This window comes from Eubalaena glacialis, chromosome 18, assembly GCF_028564815.1.
Source record: "Eubalaena glacialis isolate mEubGla1 chromosome 18, mEubGla1.1.hap2.+ XY, whole genome shotgun sequence".
Lineage (NCBI taxonomy): Eukaryota > Metazoa > Chordata > Mammalia > Artiodactyla > Balaenidae > Eubalaena > Eubalaena glacialis.
The window spans coordinates 56908485-56932059 of NC_083733.1; the positions used below are offsets into that span (position 1 = coordinate 56908485).

At 39.0% G+C, this 23575-nt stretch overlaps 1 long non-coding RNA gene across 1 annotated transcript in view; it reads right to left on the bottom strand.

The window, feature by feature from the left end:
* Positions 1-2340: 2340 nt before the first annotated feature.
* LOC133078267 (uncharacterized) overlaps positions 2341-23575 on the bottom strand; it is a 59835-nt gene continuing 38600 nt past the window's right edge. Inside the window, exon 4 of the long non-coding RNA XR_009697856.1 lies at positions 2341-2396. This is a non-coding gene — a long non-coding RNA (uncharacterized LOC133078267). The remainder of the gene's footprint in view (positions 2397-23575) is intronic.

A 23575-nucleotide genomic window follows, 5' to 3' on the forward strand; every position in this document is an offset into this window, starting at 1 on the left:
AAGCCATTTAAACTCTCTGTCCTTCGGTTTTCTCATCTCTAAAACGGGGATGATAATAATATCTATTTTATAGGATTGATATTCAAATTAAATTAGTTAATATATATAAAACACTTTGAACATTGCCTGATATATAGTACTACAAAGTTAACTATCATTTTTATTGATGTTGTTTATTTTACCTCCTTCAACATTGTGGTTCATTTAGGATATTCATTCAATGAAAAATACAAATTTCATGGCCTGAAACTTACAACTACAAAGCAAGTAAAGGAATGTTTGTTGAAGGAAATGGAGTGTATCCACTTTGGCTTTAAGTGAACTTCGTTGCCCCAGTCAATATTATGTAAATCATAGAGGCTCTTCTGATAGAAAAACTTGAAACACTGTTCTCTTTGCAGGTGTGTCAGAAGAATAAACCCAGAACATCTACAGTAATTCTGAGATCAAACACAGTATGAAACATGGTTTCTTAGACAATGGCCATGCAAAGAATGTATAAGATTTCAAATACCATCCCTTGGTCATTAGAAAGAGGTAGCTACAGAGAGGACTAGCATAAGGGAGAAAGTTCACTGAGGGGTGAGCAAGATGCAGGCACTTCACGGAAGTGCCCATTTTCAACCCAACAAATCCCAAACTATTTCCTTTGGGAACAAGAAGAAGGAGCTCAGCTATTTCTTAAAAGACAGCCCTGAGGGCTTCCCTGGTGGCACAGTGGTTGAGAATCTGCCTGCCAGTGCAGGGGACACGGGTTCGAGCCCTGGTCTGGGAAGATCCCACATGCCGCGGAGCAACTAGGCCCGTGAGCCACAACTACTGAGGCTGCGTGTGTGGAGCCTGTGCCCCGCAACAAGAGAGGCCGCGATAGTGAGAGGCCCGCGCACCACGATGAAGAGTGGCCCCCGCTTGCCGCAACTAGAGAAAAGCTCTCGCACAGAAACAAAGACCCAACACAGCCAAAAATAAATAAATAAATAATTAAAAAAAAAAAAAAAAAAAAAAGACAGCCCTGAAACTCATGGTGAAGAAAGCTGATATTCCAGAGAACAGACACTAGCAGTGTATTAATAATTATAATTAGTCAATATTAATTTTAAGTTAATATGAATTAATATTTAGTATTAACTAATATTGGGGGAGGAAATAGTCTTACCCAGGCAGACCAAGGTGATATAGTTCTCCAACATCACATCCCGATACAAGTCCCTCTGAGCAGGGTCGAGGCACTCCCAACTCCTCCTGAGAGAAGCTGATGGCCATGCCCCTGAACATCACGGATCCCTGAAAACACAAACACTTGTATTATGGTGAAACTGAAGGAAATCATTTCAAGATGAAAGGAGAGGAGGTGGAGGACTGCACTGCAGGAAAAGAGCAATATGGAACTTCACAGGATGCCTACATGTTCTTGAAGAATCCTGCTGCCATACAGCAAACTTGTTGCATGCTGCGGGATAATTTACTTATCCCAGCGTACAAAATCTGAATTTCCCTACTAAATAAGCACAGTGCCTACTATGTGTCTGCCTCACAATGCTCAGTAAACATGCATTTCTATACCATCTTTATCCTTTAAGGTATAAGGAAAATTTTTTTCGTGAAATGTTTCCCTCAAGTTTTATATAAAATATCTACCTTAGAAAAGAGTTTGCATAAAATTCAGAATGTTCTCATTCCTTAAGCTCATTATATAATATCAAGCACATTATTTCTTGTCATGATAAAAGATTTTTATAAGCTGCATAGGAGTTCATATAACTGACATATTAGATTTAATCATTCTTTTCTATTTATATATTAGGATGGTCAAAGTCATCTACCATTTACAAACTGGATGATCTTCCTGTTACCGTCTACCACCCTCACTGAACATTTTCCTAAAAGCCTCATAAAGTAGATCATCTTGTCACACACGGAGACTGAGGTCACTCAATATCAAATTCTACCGTATCTACCTGGAAAACTCAAGTCTGTGGAGAAGTTCCAAGGTTTTTCCAAGTGTGGTCAAATGAAACAATCATCTCTAATTTCTCAAACCCCACAAACCCCAATTTCCTTGTGGGGACTGACTCCCCACTTCTCCAACATTCCCCTTAACAGAGAACTGAGCACAGAGCAGATATTGAACAATGTGTTCAAAGAAAACAACACCTGTTGGAAAGGAAAGGCATGAACAGGAAAAACACTGAACTTTTTTCTTACCAACCTTCACTGTAATGGGACAAATGGGGGTGTCAGATCTTGGATCCTTAGGTAGGAAGCTCCAGGATAAATAATAATGAATAGTCACCTAACCTGAAAGTCATCATATTTCAAAGAAAAAAAAATACCAACTTACGTGGGCCATGTTTTTAGAATTACAAAACTGGTCAATCTTCCTCATGCTTCCTCTCCTAGAAAAAAAGAAGGGCTTAAGCTAAGCTGTGCCTCAGTGCTCTCAAAGTGACTTAAATTAATAGAACAATTTTTTCCTCCATTTCTACATCTTAAATACTCCCCTAAGACTCCTCTTCCATTTCTTCCCCCTTCAGCACCCCCCCACACACACACTCCCTACCCTTCCCCCTGAATCAATATCTCTCTTCTCTCTCTCTCTCTCAGATACAAAATAGCAGCAAACAAGAGGAGTCCAGACAAAATCAAGCACTCTCCTCAACCTCAAAGAACCCGTTGTTCTCCACAATATCCCTGCAGGAAGGATCCTGGCCAGTCCTCCATTCTTGGGATGCATATCTAAGCCTAGGACTGGGCCCCTCATCCTGCTCTGAGTATATTCTCCACCCCTAGTTCCACCTTTCAGGGCTGAGAAGGGGTCACATCATCCAAACCTGCACCTCTTTGTGACCTAAGGACTGCGGGAAGTGGGACAAAGCATGAAAGCTGGAAAGGATGTAGATGGATTCGCTCAGGCAGTGTCCAGCACTCTGAGTCCAACAAAACCAACCGATTAAATATGGCAGAACATCCATGTCATGGATTATTAAGTAGTCATTAAATATTCAAGATATTTATCAGCAGAGAAATCAGATTACAAAACAGGACGTATGACATGATTACAGCTGTAAAATATATGTATATACAAACACAAAGAAAAAGACTAACAGGCACTGACAGAAAAAAACTTCTAGAAAATTATATGCCATGTTAACAGTTCTTATCTCTGTATTGTGGCCCCAGTTCTCTACTTTTTGCGTAAGAGTACTTCATAACTGTTGTAATTATATTAATGGCCAGGAATTAACTTGGAATATATAAACAGTTACACTTATATAGAGACACATCCATATATATGTGTACCTATAGTACATGTTTTTCCTTTGAGGAAACTGTTCTCTAAACTAGATGAAAGACAACCTTTTATTTAGACAGCCTCTCTTTGAACTTGGGGAAAAAACTCAGGATACTCTAATGAGTTCTTGGTTTTACTTAATGGGTTTGTTTCTTTCATTTCCCAATTCTTGAACCAACACTAAGATGTCTATGTTTATCTATGTTAGAATAATTTCTAGAAATAATGTCTACAAGTCCCCAAGCAATGTCTTATATACATTAATGAAGTCTCATTGCTGCTTCTTTCATGTCTTCTTCACAAAGGTTTATTATGTTTCTGAGCCTATTATTTTAGCCATTGTTTAATCATCTTCTGTTATAAGTCACTTGCATTTAACATACTTAGAATTTCAAAGTAAGGTACAGATCTTACAACATTATTTAACTCTTCAGAAACTCCATGGGCTTACTATAATTTGGTCAAGGTCTGGTGACTATAGACTAAAAAATGTAAATTTCCTGTAAACTCTCAAGGTATGGTAGATGAATTTTTCTAATGGATTTTATCATACTCTGCCGTACTCATTCAGATTTTACCTTCTTTGCTGGATAATAAGAAACTTAAACATGGCGGCTGTGTCTTTTTAGTCATTACATCCTCCAAATATTATCATACTACATTTATCCACCATATTGCAGGTACCTGACTGTGCTAATGATTAACCCAAATTCCAATTCTAGGAATTTTCCATAGGAAACAGCTATGGAAGCACAAATAATATATATACAAGGATGATCATCAGAGGATACTATATGATGACCAAAAATTAGAAACTTAAATATCTAATCAGTTGGCAGATGGTTAAATAAACTATGGTTCACTATATGATGGTATACCAGGCCACTATTTACTATAATGGTCCACAGTAATTGATGAAGAAAAAAATTCATGATGAATGAATGAGGCAAGCAGGATTTTTAAAGTATACCTAATTTCAAATATGGTATCCTATTATTAGTTTTTAAAAAACCACAAATTTTGTTTTCATGTTCAGGATGTGAATCTGAACAAGGACAATTAGTAACTGCTCAGTGCCTCTGTTTCCTCAGCAGTAACACAAAAATAGAGTAACAAGCACAGAGGGTTGTAGGGAAGAAAAGTAAGAAAATTTGATTAAAACACATAATTACATATAATAACTGCTTGATATATGTTATTACTATTGAGGATAAAGAAAATTACATTTGTTAAAGAAACTTAATTCTACTGTTTTACTTTTTCTTATATAAGTTATATAGTAAAATATAGTGTACGGACTGCTCTTTCTTAGAATGCTACACAAAAATATTCAGAGTCTCGCCTGTAGAATGCAATTCTTAAATAGTAACATTAGCAAAAAGTGTTCTCATAAAGACACAGAGAAAAGGTGGCTTCTGGCACAGAAGCTTCAGTGGGAGAGGCACTGGTACTTTGCTCTTCTCTCCACAGACCCAGAAATGAGTGAAAACTGTGACTGAATTAGATTTGTTTTTCAAACTGATTCTCATATATCCACACAGAAAACACAATTGGAAAAATGCAAACCAAAACATCAATAATGCCTATCTCTAGAGAGGGACTACAATATTGACTTCCTTCTTTTTAAGTTACTTGATAAAAACAGCTCCATGCTATTCCATCATCAAAAATATACAATAAAGCTACTTCCAAATTAAAAAAATAAAAGTAAAAACAGTTATCAGGGAGTCAATACTTCCAACTATTAAAAAACTAAGCTTGTCATGAGGGTCAACAAAGAAATCAAAGTGACTCTAAGAAATAACATCAATCAGTTCTAACATCCTTTAGTTGTATCTTACCAATATAATTAGACATTTTTATTAACAAGATTCTTTTCTGAAAGAACACAATGCAGTAAGTGACATCCTCAGACTGAGTGAGAAAATGCATGGAATATACAATACCATGCTCAGTTCTCTTCTTCACTGAAAAACCAATTAAAATATCATTTTGGGTATCACCCTTACAGAATGTCTTATAAAACTCTAGCTTAGTAAATAGGATTCATATACAATGTAACGTTTTCTTGAATACTTTTGTTCATAATATGAATATTACTTAACATTATATCAAAATTTTTTCTTTTCTCAATTCTTTATAAACTTCATTTTATTAAGTGCAGAATATTCTACCACATGAGCCTAGTATGATTTGTTTACTCAGTTTGTACAAGATCATTTTAAATGTCACCCCAGGTATCACAGTCTTTTGACTCTAGACTAGGTTTCTTTCTTTCTTTTTTTTTTTTTAATATTTATTTATTTATTTGGCTGCACCGGGTCTTAGTTGCGGCATGCGGGACTTTTTAGTTGTGGCATGCGGGATTTTTTCGTTGCAGCATGAGGGATCTTTTAATTGCAGCATGCGGGATCTAGTTCCCTGACCAGGGATCGAACCCCGGCCCTCTGCATTGGGAGCATGGAGTCTTAGCCACTGGACCACCAGGGAAGTCCCTAGACTAGGTTTCTCAGCTTTGGCATTACTGACATATTGAGCCCAGTAGTTCTTTGTTGGGGTGGAGAGGGCTATCCTATGCATTGTAGAATGTTTAGTAACATCCCTGTCTTCTACCCATTAGATCCAAGTACCATTGCCCCACAGTGTAGCAACAAAAATTATCTTTAAATATTACCAAATGTCCCCTGGAGGGCAAAACCACCCCCAGTTGAGAACTACAGTTCTAGATCAATGAGTCCAAAACTTTTGGGTCATGCACACTTTTGATAATCTCCTGACATTACTATAGTTTCTCTCCCCTAAAAACTCACGTTTAAAATTTTCTAACCACTTCAATATACTGTTTCAAGGGGTTTGTGGTCCCCTGAAACCATAAATGGAATCACAGGAACTCGGGTTAAGAATTTCTATTCTAAATCACTTGAGCATCTCACTCATTTTCTTAATATGCAGGCAGCAATCACAATGGATCACATATTTCTAATGTTCCTGTTGTTTAGAAAGTTGAGGGGAATGAGTTAAGATGGCCACACATAAACAACAGCTAAAACTTATTACGTGCTTGGCAATGCTCTAGGGGGCTTTACACATTTAACTCATCTAATGTTCATTACAAGCCTGAGACAGCTAGGAAGAGAGAGCCAAGATGCCAGCCCAGATACTCAGGATCCACAGCCCCTATTCTTAACCACAACACTATACTGCCTCACAAAAAGGCACATAAAAAGTCCAAAACACAAGTTGGGCCGCCAAACCTCAAAGGAGACCTGGCCAGTACGACAAATTTCAGCTGATGGAACTCCCCGGAAAAACCCTGCCTCTTACTGAAACCAATTTCTGTGTCATCACTTTCCTACTCCTGAAAGCCTCACAGATTGATTGAAATCATCTAGCCATCTCCATTCTTCATTTGCTTTGAAAAGTAGGCCCTTAAAGGACAAAAGATATCTGGTGTGGAATTCCACCTAAACACTAATTTCCTCCTTACCAAATCAGAGTCTAAAGTGAAGCTTTAACATTCAGCTCTGGCGGTTTATTTCCATATCACCTTAGAAAAGAGAGTGCACAAGAAGATGTGAACGATTTGCCAAATGGCTAAGCGAACAGTTAAGCGGAGAGGTGAGGAATAACGGGGAACCACAATGGTGGGTCGCAGAATTTCCTAGAACATCTATATTCTAAAAGCAAAAGCGCATTTCTTAAACAAAAGCAAAACACGAACTCACACTTGACTTCTAGATGTGTAGCAGTAATACTCTCAGCCTCTTTGGGGTCCTTCTTTTGGATAATGGTATGACTAGGGAAGAAGGCAAGCATGAGACCCCACTCTTTTCTTGGAGCCCAGACTAAATTTGAAATCACCTTCAGGGCCACACCTTCCCTTACATTGCACAAAATGGGACGGAAGTAAAAGGAGGATCAATCCCTGAGTTCGCATCTGGTTCCTGGAGACAGAGCTCTGAGAATGCTGTGGTTCTCAACACGTAACTGCCCTCCTGGGGGACCCTCAGGGGCACTTCCAGCTCTAAAATTCCCATCCCAAATTCAGGTCTATGCCTTCTTCTTTTTTTTTTTTTTAATAAACGTATTTATTTATTTATTTATTTTTGGCTGCGTTGGGTCTTTCTTGCTGCACGCGGGCTTCCTCTAATTGCAGCAAGCGGGGGCTACTCTTCGTTGTGGTGCGCGGGCTTCTCATTGCAGTGGCTTGTCTTTGTTGCAGAGCATGGGCTCTAGGCGGGCGGGCTTCAGTAGTTGTGGCGCACGGGCTTCCTTGCTCCGTGGCATGTGGGATCTTCCCGGACCAGGGATCAAACCTGTGTCCCCTGCATTTGCAGGCGGATTCTTAACCACTGTGCCACCAGGGAAGTGCCTTCTTAACTAAACTTTCATTCTAGGCTCAATATCTGATCTCCTACCGGGGCCACTGCTCTGCTGCAGCCATTACCACCCCTACCCCACCCCCGCTGTAAGGGGAGGAGGAAGCAAGAGAGGAGGGTCACCAGTCCCAGTGACACTCACAAAGCCACAGCAAAGCTCGCTCAGGGTCCACACGCTCCCTCTCCCCATCACGGCAGCACGCGGAGGCCCTGCCCCGCCCTGTGTGGTGCACGACGCGCGCCCTCACGCCCACACTCGGCGACCGTCACAGGTGATCCCGCAATCCCGCCCCCCCTTCCTGGGCTGCTCAAGTGCGAACACTGGGGCCTGAGCCTCCGTCTGGTTCAGCTCCCCGGGCTCCTCCTTCTGAGTGCCTCTCTCTCGCCCACCCTCACTGACAGGTCGGTAGGGCTGGGGTCCAAGACAGCAGAGGTCTCCCACAGCCACTAAGTTCTTCCTTGGGACTTCCCTGGCGGTCCAGAGGTTAAGACTCCCCGCTTCCTATATGACAAACCCACAGCCAACATTGTCCTCAATGGTGAAAAACTGAAACCATTTCCACTAAGATCAGGAACAAGACAAGGTTGCCCACTCTCACCACTATTATTCAACATAGTTTAGGAAGTGTTAGCCACAGCAATCAGAGAAGAAAAAGAAATAAAAGGAATCCAAATCGGAAAAGAAGAAGTAAAGCTGTCACTGTTTGCAGATGACATGATACTATACATAGAGAATCCTAAAGATGCTACCAGAAAACTACTAGAGCTAATCAATGAATTTGGTAAAGTAGCAGGATACAAAATTAATGCACAGAAATCTCTTGCATTCCTATACACTAATGATGAAAAATCTGAAAGTGAAATTAAGAAAACACTCTCGTTTACCATTGCAACAAAAAGAATAAAATATCTAGGAATAAACCTACCTAAGGAGACAAAAGACCTGTATGCAGAAAATTATAAGACACTGATGAAAGAAATTAAAGGTGATACAAATACATGGAGAGATATATCATGTTCTTGGATTGGAAGAATCAACATTGTGAAAATGACTCTACTACCCAAAGCAATCTACAGATTCAATGCAATCCCTATCAAACTACCACTGGCATTTTTCACAGAACTAGAACAAAAAATTTCACAATTTGTATGGAAACACAAAAGACCCCGAATAGCCAAAGCAATCTTGAGAACGAAAAATGGAGCTGGAGGAATCAGGCTCCCTGACTTCAGACTATATTACAAAGCTACAGTAATCAAGACAGTTTGGTACTGGCACAAAAACAGAAACATAGATCAATGGAACAGGATAGAAAGCCCAGAGATAAACCCACACACATATGGTCACCTTATCTTTGATAAAGGAGGCAAGCATATACAGTGGAGAAAAGACAGCCTCTTCAATAAGTGGTGCTGGGAAAATTGGACAGGTACATGTAAAAGTATGAAATTAGAACACTCCCTAACACCATACACAAAAATAAACTCAAAATGGATTAAAGACCTAAATGTAAGGCCAGACACTATCAAACTCTTAGAGGAAAACATAGGCAGAACACTCTATGACATAAATCACAGCAAGATCCTTTTTGACCCAGCTCCTAGAGAAATGGAAATAAAAACACAAATAAACAAATGGGACCTAATGAAACTTAAAGGCTTTTGCACAGCAAAGGAAACCATAAACAAGACGAAAAGACAACCCTCAGAATGGGAGAAAATATTTGCAAATGAAGCAACTGACAAAGGATTAATCTCCAAGATTTACAAGCAGCTCATGCAGCTCAATAACAAAAAAACAAACAACCCAATCCAAAAATGGGCAGAAGACCTAAGTAGACATTTCTCCAAAGAAGATATACAGATGGCCAACAGACACATGAAAGAATGCTCAACATCATTAATCATTAGAGAAATGCAAATCAAAACTACAATGAGGTATCATCTCACACCGGTCAGAATGGCCATCATCGAAAAATCTAGAAACAATAAATGCTGGAGAGGGTGTGGAGAAAAGGAAACACTCTTGCACTGTTGGTGGGAATGTAAATTGATACAGCCACTATGGAGAACAGTATGGAGGTTCCTTAAAAAACTAAAAATAGAACTACCATACGACCCAGCAATCCCACTACTGGGCATATACCCTGAGAAAACCATAATTCAAAAAGAGTCATGTACCAAAATGTTCATTGCAGCTCTATTTACAATAGCCAGGACATGGAAGCAACCTAAGTGTCCATCATCGGATGAATGGATAAAGAAGATGTGGCACATATATACAATGGAATATTACTCAGCCATAAAAAGAAATGAAATGGAGGTGTTTGTAATGAGGTGGATGGAGTTAGAGTCTGTCATACAGAGTGAAGTAAGTCAGAAAGAGAAAAACAAATACAGTATGCTAACACATATATATGGAATCTAAGGGGAAAAAAAAAAAAAAAAAAAGAGGTCATGAAGAACCTAGTGGCAAGATGGGAATAAAGACACAGACCTACTAGAGAATGGACTTGAGGATATGGGGAGGGGGAGGGGTGAGATGTGACAGGGTGAGAGAGTGTCATGGACATATATACACTACCAAATGTAAAATAGATAACTAGTGGGAAGCAGCCGCATAGCACAGGGAGATCAGCTCGGTGCTTTGTGACCACCTAGAGGGGTGGGATGGGGAGGGTGGGAGGGAGGGAGATGCAAGAGGGAAGAGATATGGGAATATATGTATATGTGTAACTGATTCACTTTGTTGTAAAGCAGAAGCTAGCACACCATTGTAAAGCAATTATACTTCAATAAAGATGTTTAAAAAAAAAAGAATAATTATGTTTAGAACATCTATCTAAAATAGTCTTTCCAGATTTTGGCAACTTGAAATTCTAGAGTTGTGCTAAATAAAGTGATGGAAGTTTATTGAACAGCTAGATCATTTCCAAATAAAACAAGATACTGAAACATTTAAAAAATAGAATAAAATAAAAGGTAACAGAGCTTCATTTACCTGTGAGATAATATTAAATGGGCTAATATGCACATAATTGAAAGAGGAAAAGGGGAAAAATATTTATTTTGAAAGGAATAAGGGCTGATAATTTTCTCAGTGCGATAAAACTATAAAGTACAGGTCCAAGAACCACACTGAAACTCATAAAAATTGAATTCTTGAAAACTATAGTTAAACATAAAATCTTAAAAGCAGCCAAAGAAAAACACATGTTAGGAAAAGAGGAACAAAGATGATTTCTTATCAGAAACTATGCATACCATAAGACCATGGAATTATATCTTACAGAGCTGAAAAGGAGAAAACTGTCAACCTAAAATTTTATACCCAAATAAAATATCTTTCTCAAGTGAATTTAAAACAACTTCTCTAATGCACAAAAACAGAGAACTTATCACTAACAGACTTTTACTGAGTTAAAGAGTTAACTTCCTTTAACTTTTGAGTTAAAGGAAGTTCTTCAAATAGAAGAAAAATGATACCAGATGGAAACCTAGATATACACAAATAAATAATGAGCACTGGAAATGGGAACTATGTAGGTAAATGTAAAAGTTTTTCTATCTTTGATTTCTTTGAAATATTATTTTAAAAATAGAAATTGTAACAGTATGTTGTGAGGTTTATAACATAGGTAGAAGTAAAATATATGACAACTGCATAAAGAATGAGTGGGGGAATGGAAATATGTTATTGTAGGGCTATCACATTATATGTGAAGTTGTCCAGTATTACTTGATGGTAGACTATGAAAAGTTTTCTATTGTAAATCCTAGAGCAACAGCAAGAAAAAAATAAGATATACAACTAATAAGCCAATAGTGGGGATAACAAGAAATCCTTTAAAAATACTCAATTAATACAAAAGACAAAAAGGAGGAAAAATAACAGAGAGGGAAAATAGAGAGAAAATATTTTAAAAGGTAGATTTAAACTCAACAATATGAACAATCACATTATAAATGGCCCAAACACTCCAATTAAAAAGCAAAGACTGGGACTTCCCTCGTGGCACAGTGGTTAAGACTTCCTGCTCCCAATGCAGGGGGCCCGGGTTCAATCCCTGATCAGGGAACTAGATCCCACATGCATGTCACAACTAAGAGTTCACATGCCACAACTAAGGAGCCGGTGAACCGAACTAAGGAGCTCACGAGCCACAACTAAGGAGCCCGCCTGCCACAACTAAGACCAAACACAACCAAATAAGTAAACAAATATTAAAAAAAAAAAAAAAATGAAGTCACACCAGATGAGGGTGGGCCCTAAACCCCATATGTGTGTCTTAAGAAAAAAAAAAAAGCAAAGATTGTGAGGCTAGATAAAAAAGGACCCAACAATTAGCTATACATAAGAAATTCATTTTTTAAATTCACATGAAGACATAGAGAACAATTCAACACCCATATGCAAAAAGAAAAAGAACTTGTATCCATATCTTACAGCTTAGACAAATATTACCTCAAATTTGATCATAGGACTAAATCTAAAAGTTAAAGCTATAAATGCACAAGGAGAAAATACTTGCTTCCCTGAGGTAGGTGCAGAGTTCTTAAACAGAACAAAAGTACAAACCACAAAAGAAAATTTTGGACTTCCTCAAAATTAAAGGCTTCTGTTCTTCAAAATTCACAGTTAAGAAAATAAAAAGGCAAACCACAGGCTAGAAGGAAATATTCACAATGCTATAACCAACTGGTAACCAGAATATATAAACAACTCTTGCACATCTATAAGAAGAGTCCAAGCAACTCAATTGAAAAACGAGCAAAACATCAGTTACTTCTCAGAGAAGATATATAAATGGTCAATGAGCACCTGAAAAAATGCTCTGCATCATTAGTCATCAGGGAGACACAAAACTACAGTGAGAGCTTCCCTGGTGGCTCAGTGGTTAAGAATCCACCTGCCAATGCAGAGGACATGGGTTCGAGCCCTGGTCGGGGAAGATCCCACATGCCGCAGAGCAACTAAGCCCGTGTGCCACAATTACTGAGCCTGCGCTCTAGAGCCCGTGAGCCACAACTACTGAGCCCACATGCCACAACTACTGAAGCCCACGCGCCTAGAGCCCATGCTCCGCAACAAAAGAAGCCACCGCAATGAGAAGCCTGCGCACCACAGTGAAGAGTAGCCCCTGCTCGCCGCAACTAGAGAAAGCCTGTGCACAGCAACGAAGACCCAATGCAGCCAAAAATAAATAAATAAATAAATAACTACAGTGAGATACCACTACACAACCACTCAAAATGTAAAAGACAGATGATGAAGAGCAACTGGACCTCTCTTATATTGCTGGCAGGAAAGTGAAATGTTAAAGCCACTTGGGAAGACAATTCCGAATAATTTTTGTAACATTAAACCTATACTTACCATACAACTCAACAGTTTCGCTTCTAAGTATTTACCCAAAAGAAATGAAAATGTATGTCCACACAAAGACTTATACATGATGTTGTTAGCAGCTTTATTCATAATAGCCAAAAATTGGAAGCCACCCAGTGAACAGATAAGCCAATTATGATATATTCACAGACAAGAACAGTGTTCAGCAATGAACAATGATACAATTGAATGGAATTCTGCTCAAGAATGGACAACTGATACAATACCAAGGATGAAGCTTAAAAACATTTTGCTGAGCAAATAAGCCAGGCACAAGAGGGTACATACTATATTGATTCCATTCTTGTGAAATTCTAGAAAAGTCAAATCTGTAGTGACAGAAAGCAGATCAGTGGTTGCCTAGTTGCCTGTAACTGGGGAAGGAGGTGGAATTTACTCCAAAGGAACTTGACAGAACATATTGGGGTGGTGGAAATGTTTTATATCTTGATTGTAGTGATGGTTGCATGGGTCAAATATATATTGGTCAAAACTCATTGACCTGTGCACTTACAGTGGTACATTTTATTGTATGTCAATTATAACACAATAAAGTTTATTTAAACAGAAAAAAATAGAAGACATTCATGTTTGGGTAGGATGGCATAGTTTGAAGCAAGCCAATGCTTCTGCTCAGAACAGCTAGAAAAGCCAGCTCAATTACTACGAGCATATTTTAAAGGTATCAGAGAGCTGTGAAAACAACAAGGATTGAGGAAATAAAATTCCAGAGAGGGAAGAATCTTCAGACAAATGCTGGGGATCCTCATGTCTCTCTAGGTGCTTTGCAAACTCTGGGTATGGTCCAAAGAGTGTGAATCTGGGGACTTCCCTGGCGGTCCAGTGGTTAAGAATCCTCACTTCCACTGCAGGGGGCATCGGTTCGATCCCTGGTCAAGGAATTAAAATCCCACATGCCGTGGGGTGCAGCCAAAAAAAAAAAACCACAAAGACTGTGAATCTGGACTTGGCGCAGGAACAGGGCCACTGCTGAGACATAGAGAAACCAGCAGAACTTTTGGAAGTTGTATGAGGGTGGCAGGGATCAAATGGAGATTTCAGGGGCTTCAAGAAACTGATTTCCTACTTAAGACATTTGCTGAATAGCAAAATGTGGCCGGGCAGGAGGCTAAGTAACTAAACCAAAACCTCAGAAAACCAGAGTTGAACTTCCCAAGGTATCCAGGTACGAAGGAGATATGGGAGGGGCCTTGAGAACAACAGGTGAGATCTGAAAATTTTATAGGGTATGGTAAATTACCACTGATGATCCACAGTGACTTTCTCCCTTGGATTATTTACCAATCTAGACTCAGAAAGAGGCTGAGAACTCAGATTTTTACCCCGGGCAAAAGTCCGCTGCCAGAGTTCAAAAAGAAATCCAAGTGGCTTCCTCCTCAAGTTTTTGTTTGAACTTTTTTGCCTGGCCTGAAGCATCAACTCAGGCACAGCATACCCTGGCCAGGAAGCTGAAGCTGACCCCAAAGCCTTCCAGGCCTGAGGCCGTGTCAGGGCACCTCACACATGAGAAGAACAACCCCAGAGGGCACAGGCGGTTCCCCTGGAAGCAAAGAGTTTACAATTGTTAGGGCACCCCAAGCAGGACACGCATTGGTCAGGCAGAACGGGTTCACAGAGCCCCCAGCGTGGCTGCCTGCCCTGGGCCTTCCTGCCCCAAGGTTGCCAGACCAGTCCAAATGGTTCAGTTCAGTCCTTGCTTTCAGAAGGAATGCCCGAGGCAGTCAGTTCCAAACGGTTTGCTTTTCCATTACACCCGTTCATCTGCCTCACAGGTGTGGACAACATCTAAAGATGTTTTGCCTGGAACGTGCAGGAGCCAGGGTCACCTCCTGTTGTCTCCTCATCAGTTCTGTCAGGTGTGATTGTAGGGTCAACAGTCAATTAGAATTCAAAGCACATGCAGCAGTTTTGAAAAACAGCAGAGGCATTTTTCTTTAGGAAGGGAAAGCTTCCAGGAGCAGTTTTGAAAAGCAAAAGATCATTAATGCCCTCCCTCTCTTCCTTGCTTCCCTCAGATGCTGGGATTTGAGAGGGGTTTTTTTTTTTTTCCTTCATTGTTACAAAAGTAGTGTGTCTCACCCGGCAGTCATAACTTCATATTTTTTTTCAATCATTCCCTACTCTCACTCGGACCTTTCATCTGGAAAAGTTGTGTGAAAGAGAAACGAAAGTATTTTCATAGAAAAAAAAAATTATATAACAAACAGAATGACACGTTCTGTTCAGAAATTGGTCAGGATGGAATCCTGAATTTTCAAAAATTTCAAAATGGGTTTACATAACCTTCCACCCCCTTAATCCTGATCATTTATTGGGTAAGTAGTCTAGAAAAGATCAATCCCTTTCTGGGGTAGCTGTATTTAATAATCAAACTGCCTTCCTAAGATGTGTGTACCAGGAGGAAGGTGAAAAAAGTAGAGTCAGGCTATCAGTCCATTGTTGCAAACTGCATCTAATCCAGAAAGCTGAACACAAGTCAGAAGGAATGAGACATCCCCCAAGAGAGGGGTCAAGAGCCAGATCTGTCAGGAGTGGGTGGAGGGGTCACAGTCCTTGTGATGTCCTCCTTCAACTTGCAGCTTTGGGGCAGGAATCATAAGTTATAAAAGCAATTACCTGGCATTAAAAACACAGAGCTTATTGGGAGCTCAATTTTAGATGGTCCTATCAGAGAATAAACCCTTTCCTGTGGGCACCTGTGAGTGACCCAGATGGTCCAGCCAGCATGCACTATGTTGTCACAGTTTTGGCCCCCACAGAGGGATGCCCTAAATCTGTAACAGTCCTAGAGTGTGAGTTCTATTTATTGAGCTATACCTGCTTTCATTTCAGCACAGCTCATAGCAGGTTTTCACTTAGAGACAGCACCAGGGAATTAGAATCTGTTGATTCAGGATTTTTAAAAAGCCAGCAGAATTTCTTCAGCCTCAGCAAAGACACTACAGCGCCAGACAGCCATGTTCCAAGCCCCAGTGACAAGCAAGATTTTCCTAAGCCCTTTTTATCTTGTCAAACTTTGAGTCCAAATTGATCCACTCAAAATGTGCACCTCAGGCCAGAAAATCATCAGCCTCTAAGAGCTGTCAGATATACGACAAGGACCTACTATACAGCACAGGGAACTCTGCTCAATATTCTGTAATAACCTAAATGGGAAAAGAACTTGGAAAAGAATAGATACATGTATATGTATAACTGAATCACTTTGCTGTACACCTGAAACAAACACAACATTGTTAATCAACTATACTCCAATATAAAATAAAATTTTTTTAATAAAAAAATAAGTTGTCAGATATACAATTTCACAAGAGCTTATTAGCAAACTGAAAATTGCTTTTTTTTTTTTGAAGATCTAATTGGCTTTATTAAGCGATTCATGAATCCAGCAGCATCCCATCTAGCAAGTAGAAGTGCACTCACTGAAAATTGCTTCTTAAAACTCCAAAAGTGTATCTCCATCTGGAGATTGCCTCTTTTTATGTTGTCTCATTTCTTCCTTTGACTCCAATAGGCAAAAATCATAGTAAAAGATCATCACCTATGGAAACTTGTTCTGTTTCCAATACTCAAAAAATTTAATTCTCGGGACTCCCTGGTGGTCCAGTGGTTAAGATTTTGTGCTCCCAGTGCAGGGGGCATGGGTTCAATCCCTGGTCAGGGAACTAAGATCCCGCATGCTGTGGCCCAAAAAAAACCCCCCAAAAAACACCAAAAAAAAAGTTAATTCTAATCCACCCATCAGTGGCAAAAAGCAAGGAATTTGTGTTCCCCTAACACTTTTTCTTTGCCACTTTTCCTATACGGATGATCTCTCTAGCATTTATGAAATTAAAAGCATTTAACATTTTATGTCAATTTTATCATACATCCATATGCAAGACTAACAAGATACAAAGCAATTAAAATACCTCCCTCTTTTTTTTTTCCTCATTGAAAGTTTACTCAAACCTCTAGTAGTAAAGTTAGCATTTACAAAGTTAATAATACAGCTTTCAGGAAAAATAATGGCTGGAATGCAAGTGGAGAAGGGAAGAGAGGATTTAAAAGACTTTTCTCCTCTGCCTGGAGAGAAAACAAAAACTAGAAGCATCACTAAGGCTGCATTGTTCCCCCTCACTTTAGCGAGCACGGCCAAAAGCAGCCAGGGCATCCAGCGAGCCAACTGTCCTGGAGATGATCTATTAGTTTCATACTCCATAAATAACTTTTACCTCTCACAACAGACTGCAGTTCAGTGCTGTTTCATGCCATGGATGACTCCACAGCCACCCAGGAACCAAAGTTTCATCATAGCCCACCCCTTCACCTTCATTTCAGTGAGTCAGGGGTGGGTCTAGCAAATCCCACTTCTGACACCATCTGTATCAGAAGTCTCCAAGACCACCACCCCCAGGTTCAACAATTCACTAAGAGGACTCATAGGATTAAGCATCTAGTCATACTCGTGGCTATAATTTATTATCCTTATTAAGGGATACAAAGGAGACAAAGCAAAATCAGCAAAGGGAAAAGGTACATGAGCAAAGTCTGAAAGAAACTACATACAAGCTTATAATAGTCTTCTCCCAATGGAGTCACACAGAATGTGCATAATTCCTCCAGCAATGAGTTGTGTGATATACTGTACAATAATAAAATGGATGAACTGATGCTATATACAGCAACTTGGATGAATATTCCACATATAATGTTGAGCAAAAGAAGCCAGTCACAAAAGAGTACAGAATGATTTCACTTACATAAAGGTCAAACCCCAGAAAAACTCACCTAGGTTATTAGAAGACAAGATAGTGTTTACCTCTCAGAAGGAAGAAAGCGGTAGTATTGGAAGAGGCATGAGAGGAACTATCTGGGACCCTGTTAACGTTCTATTCCTTGATTGGGTGGTGGTAACATGGGTATATTCACTTTAGAAAATTCATCAAGCTGTGCATTTATCCATCATGCATTCTTCTGTATGTCATGCTTCTATTAAAAAGTTTCTTAAAAAACAAAAAAACTTAAAATTTCAATTCTTTTTATTTCACCATATTTTTCATCATGCAACATTTTTTAATATGTTGGTCATAAGTTTTTATTTTTATGAGAAACTAAAGAATTTACTGTACCTATTTGTAAGTAACTAAATATGAAAACTATACTATAGTTTTAATATCAAATCTAACTCCTCCACCTCAGAGACCTGTGAGAACCTTCACAAGTGTAAATAAGAGGAAGTTCCAGCATAATTCTAAGTCTTCTTTTTTATGTGTTATACTGGGATTTTTCTACCAATGTGTGATAGGATGTCTTTATACACACCCACAACACACACACACACACACACACACATGAATTCTGTCTTTGTTTTACAAATATAGTGTCACATTATATATCCATCTCTTGATGCTGAAATTCTCACAACACTATCTAAAATCTCAAGTTTGGCTTGTGTTTAACTCATTCTTTTATCTGTCTACATAGTATTTCATAAACTTGATGTACCACAATTTATTCAACTTCTCACTAATGGTTATTATGATTGTTTTAGTTTTCTGCTTCTACAAACTCTGATATAATGAAAATCTCACACGTATATGAGATTATGCACGTATTATGTACTGATGCTTTTGTTTCCATAGAATAGACCTATAGAATATTTCTGGGTTGAAGGGTATGTGTATTTTTTTATTTCAATATATAATGCCAGATTGATTTCCCGAATTTTTGTAACAAATTACACTGCCACCAGCAATATGTGAGAGGATCTTTTCCCAGCATTCCAACCAGCATTGGCCTTACAAGTCATTTTCTGTTTTGCCAATGAATGGATATGTAATGATGTCTCACTTTTGCTTTAACTTCCACTTCCCTGGATACTAAAGGCAGAGCATCTTTTAATATGTTTATTGGCTTCTTGGATTTTTTATTCTATAATCTGTCTATATCTTTTGCCCAATCTTCTACTTATTATTCTTTTATTTGTACAACTATCTTTCATCTGCCTTGCATGTTACAATTTTGCCCACTGCCTTGTTTATGGTCATCATCAGCCATATGATTTTTATATTGTCAAATATATTAATATTTTATTATATGGACTTAAGATTCTTATCTTAATTAAAGGGACCTGCCCTTCATAAAATTGTACATAAAATTTTTTCAATTTTCTTCTAAGATTTTTACTGATTTTTTATCCTTGAGTATTTTGTCCATTTGGAATTTGTCTTCTGTATGGCATGATATAGGGATCGTACTTTATTTTCTTCCAGTTATATCAGCATCATTTTTAAAACAAGCCATTCTCCTACCAAATTCAAATACCACCTTCACATGTGATAAAATCATATCTTTTCTGGGCTCAATTTCTTTTTTTTTTTTTTGGCTGCATTGGGTCTTCACTGCTGCGCGCGGGCTTTCTCTAGTTGTGGTGAGTGGAGACTACTCTTCGCTGCGGTGCGCGGGCTTCTCATTGTGGTGGCTTCTCTTGTTGCGGAGCACAGACTCTAGGCACGTGGGCTTCAGTAGTTGCAGCATGCGGGCTCAGTAGTTGCAGCACGCAGGCCCTAGAGCACAGGCTCAGTAGTTGTGGCGCACGGGCTTAGTTGCCTCATGGCATGTGGGATCTTCCTGGACCAGGGATCGAACCTGTGTCCCCTGCATTGGCAGGCAGATTCTTAACCACTGTGCCACCAGGGAAGTCCCCTGGGCTCTATTTCTAATGTCCCTGATATATCTGCCTCGTCACATGGCAGTACTACACTATTTTTATTTCAATGGCTTTATGGAGAGTTTAAATATCTGATAAGATTAACCTCCTCTCAGTTTATTTATTTATTTATTTTTGGCTGCGTTGGGTCTTTGTTGCTGCGCGTGGGCTTTCTCTAGTTGCGGCAAGCGGGGGGCTACTCTTCCTTGTGGTGCGTGGGCTTATTGCGGTGGCTTCTCTTTGTTGCGGAACACAGGCTCTAGGCACGCGAGCTTCAGTAGTTGTGGCACAGGGGCTCAGTAGTTGTGGCTCGTGGGCTCTAGAGCACAGGCTCAGTAGTTGTGGTGCACGGGATTAGTTGCTCCGTGGCATGTGGGATCCTCCCAGACCAGGGATGGAACCCATGTCCCCTGCATCGGCAGGTGGATTCTTAACCACTGTGCCACCAGGGAAGTCCTCAGCTTTCTTTATTTGCATAATCTTCTTGCTTTTTATGAGACATCCTTCTTCCATATAAGCTGTAAGATTATTTTACTCAATTAAGAAGTCCTTTGAGGATTTTAATCGGCACCATGTTGAATTTATGTTCTAGGAGAAATTATATGATTAAATTTTTAAGGTCCTTATTCAAAAGCGTGACTTTTCACTTGTGCAGCTCGTTTAATGTTCTCAGAAATGATTTTATAGAGTTCATTTCATATAGGTCCTATATCTCTCTTATTTAATGTACTGAGTTTTAAGTATTCTGTGTGTCACCATTTCTTACTGTGGTTTATTTCATAATCATATCTTATTTTGCATTCTTTCAACACAGGCCCACCAGGCACATAGAACATGTAGAAGTACTCTTAACTTCCACAAACAAGTATGCCTTTATGCATTTATGCCACTCAGGATAGGCTCAGTTATGCTACAATAACAAATAGCCCCCAAAATCTTGATGCTTTAACGTAGTACGAGTATATTTATTTGCTCATGCTACATGTCCGCTATGGCTAAACAGGAGGCTATACTCATTTTAGTCACTAAAGGACCCAGTCTGATGGAGATTCATCTCAAACTGTGTTTCCATCATCTCTACAGCAATGCGGAAGGGAAGAAACAAATTACACATTATCAGTTCTGCTTATATTTCATTGACCAAAGCATGTCATATGGCTATGACTAATGGGGTGTGAAGGAGGAGAAACTGAGTAGTTACAAACAGTCCAGATGACTACCATAATATTTTTCTGGAAGTATGCAATATTCTCATCTCTACTCTCATCACATTAGATAGGGACAAGGGTGCATATTAATAATTCTATATTATAAGAAAAATAATAGGGGTGGCATCAGCATGAGTGGTGGAGTAAGGACTACCAAAAATGTTTCTCCTCCATAAAATTAGTGAGAAAACGTGCAAAAAAAAAGTCCGGAATTCTGGAAATTAATGAAAGGCTTGCAGCAATGTGGGGAACATTTATTCAAGAAAAATGGCTGAATCAGTAAGAACAGTGAGATTTGTGGCATTTTAACTTGGCCTTTGTCCCATCTCCTCCATTCCAGCTCCGCAGTAGGCTTGAAAAACAACAGCTCTCATGAAGGTGAAAACCAGCAGCCTGCAATCACCAGAGGGAGTACAACAGGGCTGGAGCACTTATAAAGCCACATTCACAAAGAGGTGTCATTATTTGCCCCGTCTGGTGGGTCCCTGGAAGACCCTACTTGCAAGGGTCTTGTATTTTACCTTAGAGTTTTCCCACTGGAAAAAGCCTTCTCAGTGGGGGTTGGCATTTGTTAAAAAAAATTACAGGCAATTGTTTAATTCCATGTCTGCATGGCTGCCTGAAGTTGTGGATAATAGTACATGCAAACAATATACTAAGCAAAAAGCTTAAAAGGAAGACCTGGAGAATGAGACGTCCATAGGAGCTTTGAAAATCTCTGCAATATTCTGAGAATCTAGAAAGCCATGCCCATGCATAGAGCTATGAGCATGCCCAAGGTTGTGTGCCTGCTCAAGAAAGACCTGAGGAAGTCCGAAGCTCTCACCTTGTGCTGACCTTGAGGCTCTGCCCCAGCAGAAAGTGAAGGCTAAGGCAGAGTTTTAAACTGCCTGACTAAGTGTTAAAGCACGCCCCAACACACAGAGTCCCTCGACGAAACTGGAAGACACGCTGGTTCCAGGCATTTCAGGAAATCTCTGCAATCATTAGCTAATCCATAAGCTAACTGAGCGGAGATTTCAGGATCCACACACAACAAAGAACACACACGTTATAGGATGAGTTTAGAAAAGTTGGAAAAAATCACTAAACAAATAACTACTATAACAAATGGCAACAAAAACAAACTTGGAGAAGAGGGGAGCATAGGATTTCCAAAGTTACCCAATAAATTAGATAACCTAGATAAAATGCAAAAATTCCTAGACAGATATAAACTACCAAAACGGATAAAGGGGACTTCCCTGGTGGTCCAGTGGTTAAGAGTCCATGTTTCAAATGCAGGGGGTGTGGGTTTGATCCCTGGTTGGGGAACTAGGATCCCACATGCGGCGTGGCTAACAAAACAAAACAAAACTGACTCAAGAGGAATTTAGTAATCAAACAACTTCCCACAAAGAAAAGCTCAGATCCAGATGGCTTCACTGGTGAATTTTACCAAACATTTAAAGAATTAACACCAATCCTTCACAAAACTCTTCCCAAAAACTGAAGAGAAGGGAACACTTTCCAACTCACTCAATGAAGCCAGTATTATCCTGACCCCAAAACCTGAACAATACAATCATAAAAAAAGAAAACTACAGCCCAATATCTCTTATGAATATAGACACAAAAATCCTCAACAAAGTACTAGCAAACCAAATCCACCAACATTTTAAAAAATGGATTATACATCATGACAAAGTAGGATTTATCCCAGGAACACAAATTTGGCTCAACATATGAAAATCAGTCAATATATACAAATGAACTTATTTACAAAACAGAAACAGACTTGCAGACTTAGAGTATGAACCTATGGTTACCAGGGGGGACGGGGGGTGGATAGTTAGGGAGTTTGGGATTGACATGTACACACTGTTATATTTAAAATGGATAACCAACAAGGACCTACTGTATAGCATAGAGAACTCTGCTCAATATTATGTAACAACCTAAATGGGAAAAGAATTTGAAAAAGAATAGATACATGCATATGTATAACTGAATCACTTTGCTGTACACCTGAAACTAACACAACATTGTTAATCAACTATACTCCAATGTAAAAAAGTTAAAAGAAAATCAATCAATGAACTATACCATATTAATAGAATAAAGGACCAAAACCACATGATCATCTCAATAGTTGCAAAAAAAAAAAAAAAGCATTTGACAAAATCCCACCAAAAAATCCACAATAATATCATACTTAACAGTAAAAGACTAAAAGCTCTCTCACTAAGATCAGGACCAGGACCAAAATAAAGATATTCTGTCTCACAACTTTTATTCAACATTTTATCAGAGGTTCTAGCCAAGGAAATTAGGCAATAAAGAGAAATAAAAGGTATCCAGATGAAAAAGAAAGAAGTAAAACTATTTCTATTTGCAGATAACATGATCTTGTATACATATATAAAATCTTAAGACATCCACAAAAATCTATTAGAACTAATGAACTAGTTCAGCAAAGTTGTAGGATACAAGATCAATATACAAAAATCAGTTTATTTCTATACACTTGCAATGAACAATTCAAAAAGGAAATTCAAAAAACAATTCCACTTACAATAGTATCAAAAATATAGAGATACATAGGAATAAACTTAA